The sequence below is a fragment of the Calonectris borealis genome, chromosome 1 (genome assembly GCF_964195595.1).
Source record: "Calonectris borealis chromosome 1, bCalBor7.hap1.2, whole genome shotgun sequence".
Lineage (NCBI taxonomy): Eukaryota > Metazoa > Chordata > Aves > Procellariiformes > Procellariidae > Calonectris > Calonectris borealis.
The window spans coordinates 54,161,816-54,173,756 of record NC_134312.1 but is presented as its reverse complement, the minus strand read 5'-3'; positions in this window follow the sequence as shown (position 1 = coordinate 54,173,756).

Here is an 11,941-nt window from a genome sequence, read left to right as displayed (position 1 = left end):
GCTCCATCAAGCTGTTCTAGCCACCCCACCCCAGCCCTCCTTGGATTAAGTATCTATTTAATTTAATGGCTTCCCGAGGCAGTGAACTTCCCAGACCAGCAGCAAAGGGCTCCTGCAGAGAGGGGCATGCTATCACCTACACACAGTGACCACCCATTGGGGACATCTCCCAGTTTCCACGCAGGAAGCAGCGTAACAGAAATAAACTCTGGTCCCTATTTCTCCTGTAGAGCTTTGGTATTCTCAGACCTTCTCTTCAAACCAGGACTGCATTACAGGGCGAGACAACTTTGCCCTAAACACCATCAGTGAAGCTATGAGCTGCGGACAGCCAACTCTTAAGGCATCAAAATCACCAGATGTTCATGGCTTTGCCAGATCTCCTCTCTGAACTCCCATTAGATAGGGATCTCCCTGTATTTTTACTGCAGGGAGTGCATTTCCAGCCCCACTGATCTTGGCGTGAGGCCACTTTTTTCTGCAAGCTCTAAACGAGAACTCTTTCCCTGGTCAAACTATCCTGGACACTTTCACCTTCGACTTTACCAATTCCCAGTGCAGAGGGAGCAGCACAAAACCTCCCTGTTTACAGATGTACTCATCTCTTGTTATCCAGTGCACTGTGTAGTTGCAGTTCATTACATATTTACCGTTTCATTGTATATCTCGGCAGTGTCCATTAAGCAATACCAGTGAGGATGCAATACCAGTGAGGATGCACCATTGCAAGGCTCTAAGAAAAGGAGCATTGGATTTTTCCATTCTTTTTTTGAAGGTACATTCCTGCTTGCACTTCTTGATGGATACAGTGCAGTTCTCCGAGCAGCCATCTAAATCTGTGCATTCTGATATCCTCCATTAACCCTACTGCACTCCACGAATTAGCCACTCTCTGTGCCTCACAATCTCTCTCGTTGTGAATTTTTTTGCCAAGCCACAGCACAATATTCCTCTGGGATTAGTCTGTCTTCCCAATAGACTCTTATGAGTCCTCCCATCAAAAAAGTCCTCCACCTCTTAATTTTATCCCAGCATCTGTTCAATGACTCCTCAGTCCTGCCATAACCGTGTTTTCAAAGGAGACCAGGCATTCAGTAATCAGGGTTTCTTCTTCTCTTTGGTTGTATAAACTTGTGTAACAACCCAAAGGTGCAGGTGCATAACGATGCCTATGTCATCTAGACTAGCGTGTGAAACTGCCCACACAAAGGGTATTAAGTGAACAGGATGAGAAGAACAAAATAATAATAATTTAAAAAAATCAATAACAACAACAATCCCTTTTCTCAAAAAAGCTGGGCAGAAAACAATTTTGCCATTCTGGGAAACTCTGACGTGCCAAAAATGCCCTTCAAGAATACCAAGAGACTGCAGGTTTTCATGAAAAATGCAGGAAATAAGTCCTACCTAGCCAAAAGCCTGGACATCAGAGTAGACCTGTTAGGAATGAAGAGTTTAACAGTACCAGCCTATGGCCAACAAAAGGTTAATGCCATAATCTGGAATCTAGAAGAACGTTACAAAATAGCACAAAGTACATGTGAAAGCAGAAATGTATGGAGTTCATGTGAAGTGCCCCAGCCTGGAATATCTTGCCCTTGGAAATAAGCAAAGCATGTACGAAGTCTCTGTGTGCATGCAAATGTCTGTATACATCATATGTGTATGTACATGTGTATATTTATATATAACAGGATTAGCATAGATTACTAAATTGTGAGGTTTTTCGCAGCAAGGATTTTATTCAATTAGCAAAGATGCATGCTTAACCAGTAATGTCGTCACTTAATAGCAGCCTAATCAATTGTATGAATGGCTTTTAGGAAAAAATGGGCAGGCATCCACCTGTTCAACTCATTCATGATGTGTTAGGAACAAAAACAAAAGAAAATATAATATGGATTCCCTTTAGACTTGTGTGTCTGGCATATCTCCTGCTACCAGTCAAGCTACCCGGCCAGCTGCTCCGTCAGTAAAGGCTGTCTCGGTTTATGCTCCTGGGAGCAGAAGCAGCCAACTGACTGTTAAAAGCAACTAATGAAGGAAAAGCTTGGGGACATGGGAGACCCAGCTCAAATCTTCAGTCTCCACCCCAAGTCTCCTGTACCCACAAGAAGAGCCTGGACCATCTATATCCTGACTCTCTGACAGGGTCATTTTCTCTCTCACGCTACATTTCTCCCTGAAACTCAGTCTTTCCCAGGGCGTGTTTTGTAACGGATCAACTTATAATGCCACCCTCAGATGCAAACCTGAACTGTCCCTGATTATGCCTCCATGACCAAGAGCTTCCTGCACTCTATAGGTGTCTCCACCGAATTGCAGTTGGGGTGCCACCAGCGTGGCAACTTCCAAGGCCCTACTGCTAGATACAGAAGTGGCAAGTGCCTGCCACATGCAATCCCCCAAAAATCTGGGTAGTGACAAATCTGAATGTGCTGGCAGCGCCCTCCGCTGCCAGTGACTACAGGCAGGTTTGGTGAGAGAGCCCTCTCAACTGACTTTACCCACCTGCAGTGCAGGCACTGATACATGAGCTTCTTTTGCATTCAGTAGGCATCTCAAACTTCCACCGCATCTTAAAATAGGAGTCCCAAATGGGCTAGATAAAACAAATCCCATTTCTTTCCCAAACTATGAAACAACCAAAATTGACTGGCACAGATGAAGATGTCTAAAGTTGAGTGAGAGGAGTCCTTCCATGTGTGGCTGTCCACACGTTACCCAGGGAGGTGCAGACTTGGGGAGTCACACCAAGACCCTTGCTGGGAGGGCAGGTTCATCCACAGTGCTCTCACAAACCTGTGGCACTGGAGCTGGGAAAATATGGGTTTAGAGGGAACTCAGGACTATGAAATAAAAGCAGTACGGTACAGAAGAGGCACGACATGGAGACCTTGCACCAAAAAAAATGGAATCATCTTCCTGGAGGACAGTTTGTTCTTCCACAGAGCTAGCCCTAGTTGGTTTGCGTGAAGGACGGACTAGCAAGAGAGCTAAGCAAATAAATTGCCATGAGTAATTGTCGTGGTTTAACCTGGCAGGCAGCCAAATACCACGCAGCCGCTCACTCACTCCCCCCACCCCCAGCGGGACGGGGAGAGAATCGGAAGGGTAAGAGTGAGAAAAACTCGTGGGCTGAGATAAAGACAGTTTAATAGAACAGGGAAAAAGAAGGGAAAATAATAATGAAAATGATAATGATAAAATATACAAAATGAGTGATGCACAATGCAATTGCTCACCACCCGCGCTGACCGATAACCAAGTAGCGATCGGCACTTCCTGGATCACGCCTACCCTTCATATACTGAGCATGACGTCACATGGTATGGAATACCCCATTAGCCAGCTGGGCTGGCTGTCCTGATTATGTTCCCTCCCATCTTGTGTACCTAGCTCAGTCAGTAGGCACGGGAGCTGTCCTTGGACTAGGAGGGCACTTAGCAACAACTGAAAACATCAGTGTGTTATCAACATTCTTCTCATACTAAATCCAAAACACAGCACTAGGAAGAAATTTAACCCTATCCCAGCCGAAACCAGGACAGTATCCACCCCTTATTCCATACCATTTACGTCGTGCTTAGGTCTCACATCTTTTTTAATACATTTCAATTAACCACCACTATCTTTCTTTATATATACACACATATATATATATGCACGCACAGATATCATTCCCTCGGTCTACGGACTATCCCTCTAAAATGTCCACTGAGTTCATTTAGTCCATGACTTTGGGCTCCATCTGTTATAACAGTCTTTCAGGGCCGAAGAAATGGTGTGCGGTGTTGGGCCGTTGCATCCTGAAGCCAGTTCTCATTTCGGTACTGCTGCGCTCGTCCAGTTCTATCATCGTTGCACTTCGCTCGGTTTCATTGGAGTTAGTTCATTCTTCACTAATCTGGGTGATTTTCACTGCTATACCACTGCTATATCATAGAAATAATGACATACAATATCATGTAACAGTTGACATCAAAATTCAGTTCATTGGCTATTTTCACCCAAAATCAAATCCCCTTGAGGTACACACCGGACCTCCCCATCCTTTCGCATCACCCACCAAGTGTACCCAGGTCCTTGAGCAAAAGCAATCCCACGGATGGGTTTTCCCTTGCCAGAGGCAGGAGTAACCCAGACTGTCTTCCCCAGCATATTTCTCATATGCACGACAGGGACTTTATCTCCATCTACAGTATGTAAGAGTCTTGATTGGGCAGGGCCAGCTCGATTGGCAGATCCCCTGGTATTGACTAACCAGGTGACCTTTGCTAAATGTGTGTCCCAATGTTTGAATGTCCCACCACCCATTGCTCGCAGCGTAGTTTTTAGCAGTCCATTGTATCGTTCGATTTTCCCAGAGGCTGGTGCATGGTAGGGGATGTGATAGACCCACTCAATGCCATGCTCTTTGGCCCAGGTGTCTATGAGGGCGTTTCGGAAGTGAGTCCCGTTGTCTGACTCAATTCTTTCTGGGGTGCCATGTCGCCACAGGACTTGCTTTTCAAGGCCCAGGATGGTGTTCCGGGCAGTGGCATGGGGCACAGGGTATGTTTCTAGCCAGCCGGTGGTTGCTTCCACCATGGTGAGCACATAGCGCTTACCGTGTCGGGTTTGTGGGAGTGTGATATAATCAATCTGCCAGGCCTCCCCATATTTATATTTCAACCATCGTCCCCCATACCAAAGAGGCTTTACTCGCTTGGCTTGTTTGATTGCAGCGCACGTTTCACACTCATGGATAACCTGTGCAATAGCGTCCATGGTTAAGTCCACCCCTCGATCACGAGCCCATCTATATGTTGCATCTCTTCCTTGATGGCCTGAGGCGTCATGGGCCCACCGAGCTATAAATAGTTCACCCTTATGTTGCCAGTCCAAATCCACCTGAGCCACTTCAATCTTAGCAGCCTGGTCCACCTGCTCGTTATTTTGATGTTCCTCAGTAGCCCGACTCTTGGGTACGTGAGCATCTACATGACATACTTTTACAGTCAGGTTCTCTACCCGGGCAGCAATATCTTGCCACAACGCGGCAGCCCAGATGGGTTTACCTCTGCGCTGCCAGTTGTTCTGCTTCCACTGCTGCAACCACCCCCACAGGGCATTTGCCACCATCCATGAGTCAGTATAGAGATAAAGTACTGGCCATTTTTCTCGTTTGGCAATGTCCAAGGCCAGCTGGATGGCTTTCACCTCTGCAAACTGGCTCGATTCACCTTCTCCTTCAGCAGTTTCTGCAACTTGGCGTATAGGACTCCATACAGCAGCTTTCCATCTCCGATGTTTTCCCACAAGGCGACAGGACCCATCAGTGAACAGGGCATACTGCTTCTCGTTTTCTGGTAGTTTATTATACAGTGGGGCTTCTTCAGCACGTATCACCTCCTCCTCTGGGGATATTCCAAAATCTTTGCCTTCTGGCCAGTTCGTGATCACCTCCAAGATTCCTGGGCGACTGGGGTTTCCTATTCGGGCCCGTTGTGTGATCAGTGCGACCCACTTACTCCACGTAGCATCGGTTGCATGATGTGTAGAGGGGACCCTCCCTTTGAACATCCAGCCCAGCACCGGCAGTTGGGGTGCCAGGAGGAGCTGTGCTTCAGTACCAACCACTTCCGAAGCAGCTCGAACCCCTTCATATGCTGCCAATATCTCCTTCTCAGTTGGAGTGTAGCGGGCCTCGGATCCTCTGTATCCCCGACTCCAGAACCCTAAGGGTCGACCTCGAGTCTCCCCTGGTGCTTTCTGCCAGAGGCTCCAGGTAGGACCATTCTCCCCGGCTGCGGTGTAGAGCACATTCTTCACATCTTGTCCTGCCCGGACTGGCCCAAGGGCTACTGCATGAACTATCTCCTGTTTAATTTGTTCAAAGGCTTGTCGTTGCTCAGGGCCCCATTTGAAGTCGTTCTTCTTCCTGGTCACTTGATAGAGAGGGCTTACGATCTGACTGTAATTTGGAATATGCATTCTCCAAAAACCCACAACGCCTAAGAAAGCTTGCGTTTCCTTTTTGTTAGTTGGTGGAGACATGGCTGTTATTTTATTGATCACATCTGTTGGGATCTGACGACGTCCATCTTGCCATTTTATTCCTAAAAACTGGATCTCCTGTGCAGGTCCCTTGACCTTACTTTGTTTTATGGCAAAACCAGATTTCAGAAGGATTTGAATTATTTTCTTCCCTTTCTCAAAAACTTCTTCTGCTGTGTTGCCCCATACGATGATGTCGTCAATGTACTGCAGGTGTTCTGGAGCCTCACCCTGTTCCAGTGCGGTGTGGATCAGGCCATGGCAAATGGTAGGGCTGTGTTTCCACCCCTGGGGCAGTCGGTTCCAGGTGTACTGGACGCCCCTCCAAGTGAAAGCAAACTGTGGCCTGCACTCTGCCGCCAAAGGGATGGAGAAGAAGGCATTAGCAATGTCAATGGTGGCGTACCACTTGGCTGCCTTTGACTCCAGTTCGTATTGAAGTTCTAGCATGTCCGGCACGGCAGCACTCAGCGGTGGCGTGACTTCGTTCAGGCCACGGTAGTCTACTGTTAGCCTCCACTCTCCATTAGACTTTCGCACTGGCCATATGGGACTGTTGAAGGGTGAGCGAGTCTTGCTGATCACTCCTTGGCTCTCCAGTCGACGAATCAGCTCATGGATGGGGATCAGAGAGTCTCGGTTGGTGCGGTATTGCCGCCGGTGCACTGTTGTGGTAGCGATTGGTACCTGTTGTTCTTCAACCCTCAGCAACCCCACAACAGAAGGATCCTGTGAGAGACCAGGCAAGGTGGACAGCTGTTTAATTTCCTCCGTCTCCAGGGCAGCTATACCAAAAGCCCACCGGTACCCTTTTGGGTCCTTGAAATACCCTCTCCTGAGATAGTCTATGCCAAGGATGCACGGAGCCTCTGGGCCAGTCACAATGGGGTGCTTCTGCCACTCATTCCCGGTCAGGCTCACTTCGGCCTCCAATACAGTTAACTCTTGGGATCCCCCTGTCACTCCAGAAATACAAATGGGTTCTGCCCCTTTATGGTTTGATGGCATCAGGGTGCACTGTGCACCGGTGTCTACGAGAGCCTTATACTCCTGTGGGTCTGATGTGCCAGGCCATCGAATCCACACAGTCCAGTAAACCCGGTTGTCCCTTTCCTCCACCTGGCTGGAGGCAGGGCCCCTCTAGTTCTGGTCATAGTATCCATCTCTCACTTCTTGCAAACGTGAGTCAAGAATTTCTTCATTGCAATTACAATCCAAAGTAAGATCAGCCCTTCTACTCTGCCTGGGGAACTGTTCACTGGAAACTGGACCGTCGTGAGACAGGTTTTTCCTGACAACTGGAGCAGCATTTTTCCTGGGAGAACCCCCTTGTGTGATTGTTTTTCCTTGCAACTCACGTACACGTGCCTCTAGGACGAAGGTAGGTTTTCCATCCCACTGCCTCATGTCCTCTCCATGGTCACGCAGGTAAAACCACAGGGTGCCCCGTGGTGTGTACTTTCGATATCCTCTCTCTTGAGGAGAAAAACGCTGACTCCTAATGGCTGAGATACTGGTCCGTACAGGTGGAGAATAAGACATATCCTCTTTGAGTTGCTGGACCTCCCGGGACAGTTTCTCCACAGCCGAGACAAGGGAGGAGGAGATAGTTTCTTCAAAATCCCGAAGTCTGCTAACCACCTCATCCACCGTTGGTGCTTCTTCCTCTTTCCAGCACAGTACTGCCAACGAACTGGCATACGATGCTGGTGCGCTCCATACCAACTTCCGCCACATGGGTCGGGTGCACTGGACGTCATCTGGATCTTTGGGTGTTCGGGGGTCATCCAGGTCACTATAAACCACCTCCAGCACGCCTAGTTCTCTCAGGTACTGGATACCTCTCTCCATAGTGGTCCATTTGCCTAGGCGATATATAACATCTTCCTTGAAGGGATACCTTTCCTTCACGCCTGACAGCAGTCGCCTCCAGAGGCTGAGGACCTGTGTCCCTTTTCCAATTGCTTTGTCAATACCTGCTTCCCTAGCAAGGGATCCCAGCTGTTTGGCCTCCTTCCCCTCTAATTCCAAGCTACTGGCCCCATTATCCCAGCATCGGAGCAGCCAGGTAACAATATGCTCGCCTGGACGACGGCCGAAATCTTTCCGCATATCTCGCAACTCATTCAGGGATAAGGATCGGGTGGTTTCCGTCTCGTTTATGAGTTCTTCCTCTTCCTCCTCCCCTCCTCGTGATGGCCCTGGTTTTCCATCATCCTTTTCTACACGACCTGACTTCCGCTTCAAAGATTTCTTCTTCTGTACAGGGGCGACGGATACCAGCGACGGTTGGTCCTCTGGTTCAGCTGTAGTACCCGTCGCAAGGGTTTGGGTAGCTGCAGTGCCTGTCGCGGGGGTTGGAGTATTTGTAGTGACTGTTGCCGGGGTTTGAGTGGCTGCAGTGCCTGTTGCGGGGGTTGGAGTAACTGTAGTGACTGTTGCTGGGGTCTGAGTAGCCATAGTGGTTGTTGTGGGGGTTGAAGTAGCCACGGTGCCTGTCACAGGGATTTGAGTAGCCACAGTGGTTGTCGTGCGGGTTGAAGGAGCTACAGTGCCTGTCGTGGGGGTTTGAGTAGTCACTGTATCTGTTGCTGGGGTTGATCTCTGGACAGTATTCCTGAAGAGTTGTTTAACTCTAAACAAGGCCTGAACCACATTCAGAAGACATAGCAATATGATCATGCTTGTTTGAACATCCCAAGGATATTCAAAATTCTCAGGGAATATTGTGGACGTCTTCATGAAGAGGATAGAAGAAAAAGGAGTTTCTGAAGATATGGAGGGGAAGGTGAACAAGTGGGAGAAAGTGTCCCATCTTGTCTCCCCCCTAAATTCATCCTCTGAGGTGAAGACGTAAGAAGTGTAATTATTAATAGTTTCCAAAAGATAGCTCCCAAAGAACAGGAATGATGGCAGTGCTGAGTACAGGCTCGTGACCAATAATTTTATCATAACATAAAGCCAGGTCACACAGTATAGCAAAGCAATGACCTTAATCCATTTCCCAGAGATGACCAACCCCACATAAAAACTGATAATCAGCAGTATAGACAGCCAGTAAGGTGCTACATACCACAACTGCAAGAACAGATCCAAAAACTCCGAGAGCAAATAAATCAACATTGTGAACATCGAGTACTAAACTGATATAATGAATGCTTATAACAAATTTGTTTTAACCCGTTCGGGTCAGATGTGTCGTTATCTCAACCCTTCGAGCCCCACGTTGGGCGCCAAAAAAGACTGTCGTGGTTTAACCTGGCAGGCAGCCAAATACCACGCAGCCGCTCACTCACTCCCCCCACCCCCAGCGGGACGGGGAGAGAATCGGAAGGGTAAGAGTGAGAAAAACTCGTGGGCTGAGATAAAGACAGTTTAATAGAACAGGGAAAAAGAAGGGAAAATAATAATGAAAATGATAATGATAAAATATACAAAATGAGTGATACACAATGCAATTGCTCACCACCCGCGCTGACCGATAACCAAGTAGCGATCGGCACTTCCTGGATCACGCCTACCCTTCATATACTGAGCATGACGTCACATGGTATGGAATACCCCATTAGCCAGCTGGGCTGGCTGTCCTGATTATGTTCCCTCCCATCTCATGTACCTAGCTCAGTCAGTAGGCGCGGGAGCTGTCCTTGGACTAGGAGGGCACTTAGCAACAACTGAAAACATCAGTGTGTTATCAACATTCTTCTCATACTAAATCCAAAACACAGCACTAGGAAGAAATTTAACCCTATCCCAGCCGAAACCAGGACAGTAATTTAGTCACAAAATACTTCCATGTCCTTCTGTCTGCAGAACCTTCTGCAAGCAAATAGGATCACCCATGGTCACGGACTTGAAGTTAGTGTTTGTGTGTTCAGTAGTGGAAGGTTGGCTTCTGCAGAAAAGTTCTGCTCACTAACTGACCTGGGTGAGCCGTGCTTTTAGTCTTGGCCTGCTGAAGTGCGCAAACACTATTTCCCATGAGAAATAAGTCTCATCACTCAAGTGCAACCAGTGCAACACTGTCCTGGTTTCAGCTAGGATAGAGTTAATTTTCTTCCTATTAGCTGGTATAGTGCTGTGTTTTGGATTTAATATGAGAATAACATTGATAACACACCGATGTTTTAGTTGTTGCTAAGTAGAGTTTACACCAGTCAAGGACTTTTCAGCTTCCCATGCTCTGCCAGGTGCACAAGAAGCTGGGAGGGGACACAGCCAGGACAGCTGACCCAACTGGCCAACGTACCATATGACGTCATGCTCAGTATATAAACTGGGGAAATTGTCTGGGGAGGGGTGATCGCTGCTTGGGGACTGGCTGGGCATTGGTAGGTGGTGAGCATTTGCATTGTGCATCACTCATTTTGTATATTCTATCATCATCATCATCATTATTATTATTATTATTTTCCCTTCCTTTTCTGTTCTATTAAACTACCTTTATCTCAATCCACGAATTTTACTTTTTTTTTTTCCAATTCTCTCCCACATCCACTGGGGTGGGGGGGAGTGAGCGAGCGGCTGTGTGGTGTTTGGCTGCCTGCCAGGTTAAACCACAACAAACACACTGCCGTGTACTTGGGGTATATAACAAAGTTTACCTGAGAGAATGTTTGATTAAAACACAACAGGGGAACAAACATGACCGAAGTAAATTCCCTTAAATAGTCAGGGATCATTGCTTTCTATTTTTGCACCAGGATCTCTATGGCACAGCAAGAAACTGAGTGCAGAGTCCCAGCCAGAGAATTACCTGTGTGCTCCCCTCTCCTCCTCCGACGTCTCTCAGTTGCCTTTTCTCATCTAAAGCATCTGACATACACAGACCACTGAGGCACTGAGGCACACATCTGCATTCCTGTCGCCAGTTCCCCATGTAAGCAAAAGCAAGTGTCCCAGGGAAATTGCGCAGGCAGCAGTCATACAGCAACACCCACTGAGCTGGGTGCAATGAGCTTCCCCGGCTCTTTTCTGGCAAGACCCCTGTGCAGTCACCCAGTTCTCCCAGCAAGTCTCCCTGACCCAGTCCCTTCTTCTTTCCTCTTGTCACTGTTCATCCAGGCACACCACAGCCCTGCCCTGGGTGTGAGTCCTGGATCCCACCGCTGCCAGGGGAGCTTGTCAGTCCCAGAGGATGAGTGCTTCTCCACGCAGGGCTGCTCCTGCCCACCATGCCCAGCCCTTGCACGGGCCAAAACCTGGGGCGTGCTGCTATCGAGACCCCACAAGGCAGAGCACCACGTAGTCTTTTCTGGTTACCCTTGTAGTTCATCTACCTGCGCTCCTCTGGGGAGCCTCCTCCAGACATCCTCGTGTCACGAGGAAGAAGAAAAGCTCTTGTTCTTCTCTGGGGCTGGTGTTTTTTGGTGTCAAAGCAGCACAATAACAAACTGCAGAGCTGAGAGGGGCTGTGCCAAAACCAGGAGAACGGTATGAGGGCATGGGCCATGCCAGGATGGAAAAAACACCTACAGGAGATTAAAGAAGGGATCTCCTAAGTGTCATGGTGCCATGTTGATGCCAACACACCTCTGCTTGGCTGCCTGTGCTATGGGAAGAGGGGTGCTGCTTTCTCTGGCCTGGCACACCGGCACACAGGGATGGGACAAGGTGGAAGGCAGCCATGTGCCATCCCCAGGGCCGAGGGCATACTGGCCTGGTGAGGCCATGGGACAGGAGACAGGAGAGCCCCAGCAGCTGATCCGAGCTGGGGTGCCAGCTTTGAAGCTGAAGAGCAGGGGCTGGAGGAGAAAATTGTCCAGGGCGGGGCAACGCTCATGCAGGTGGGAACGTGTGAGAGGGGCACTTTTGCAAAGGGGGTATTTAAAAGGTTCAAAGAAGCACAGTAGAAGGTAAGGAGAAATCCCACTGTGGCTCAGCAAAGCTTTATCCCTAAGTG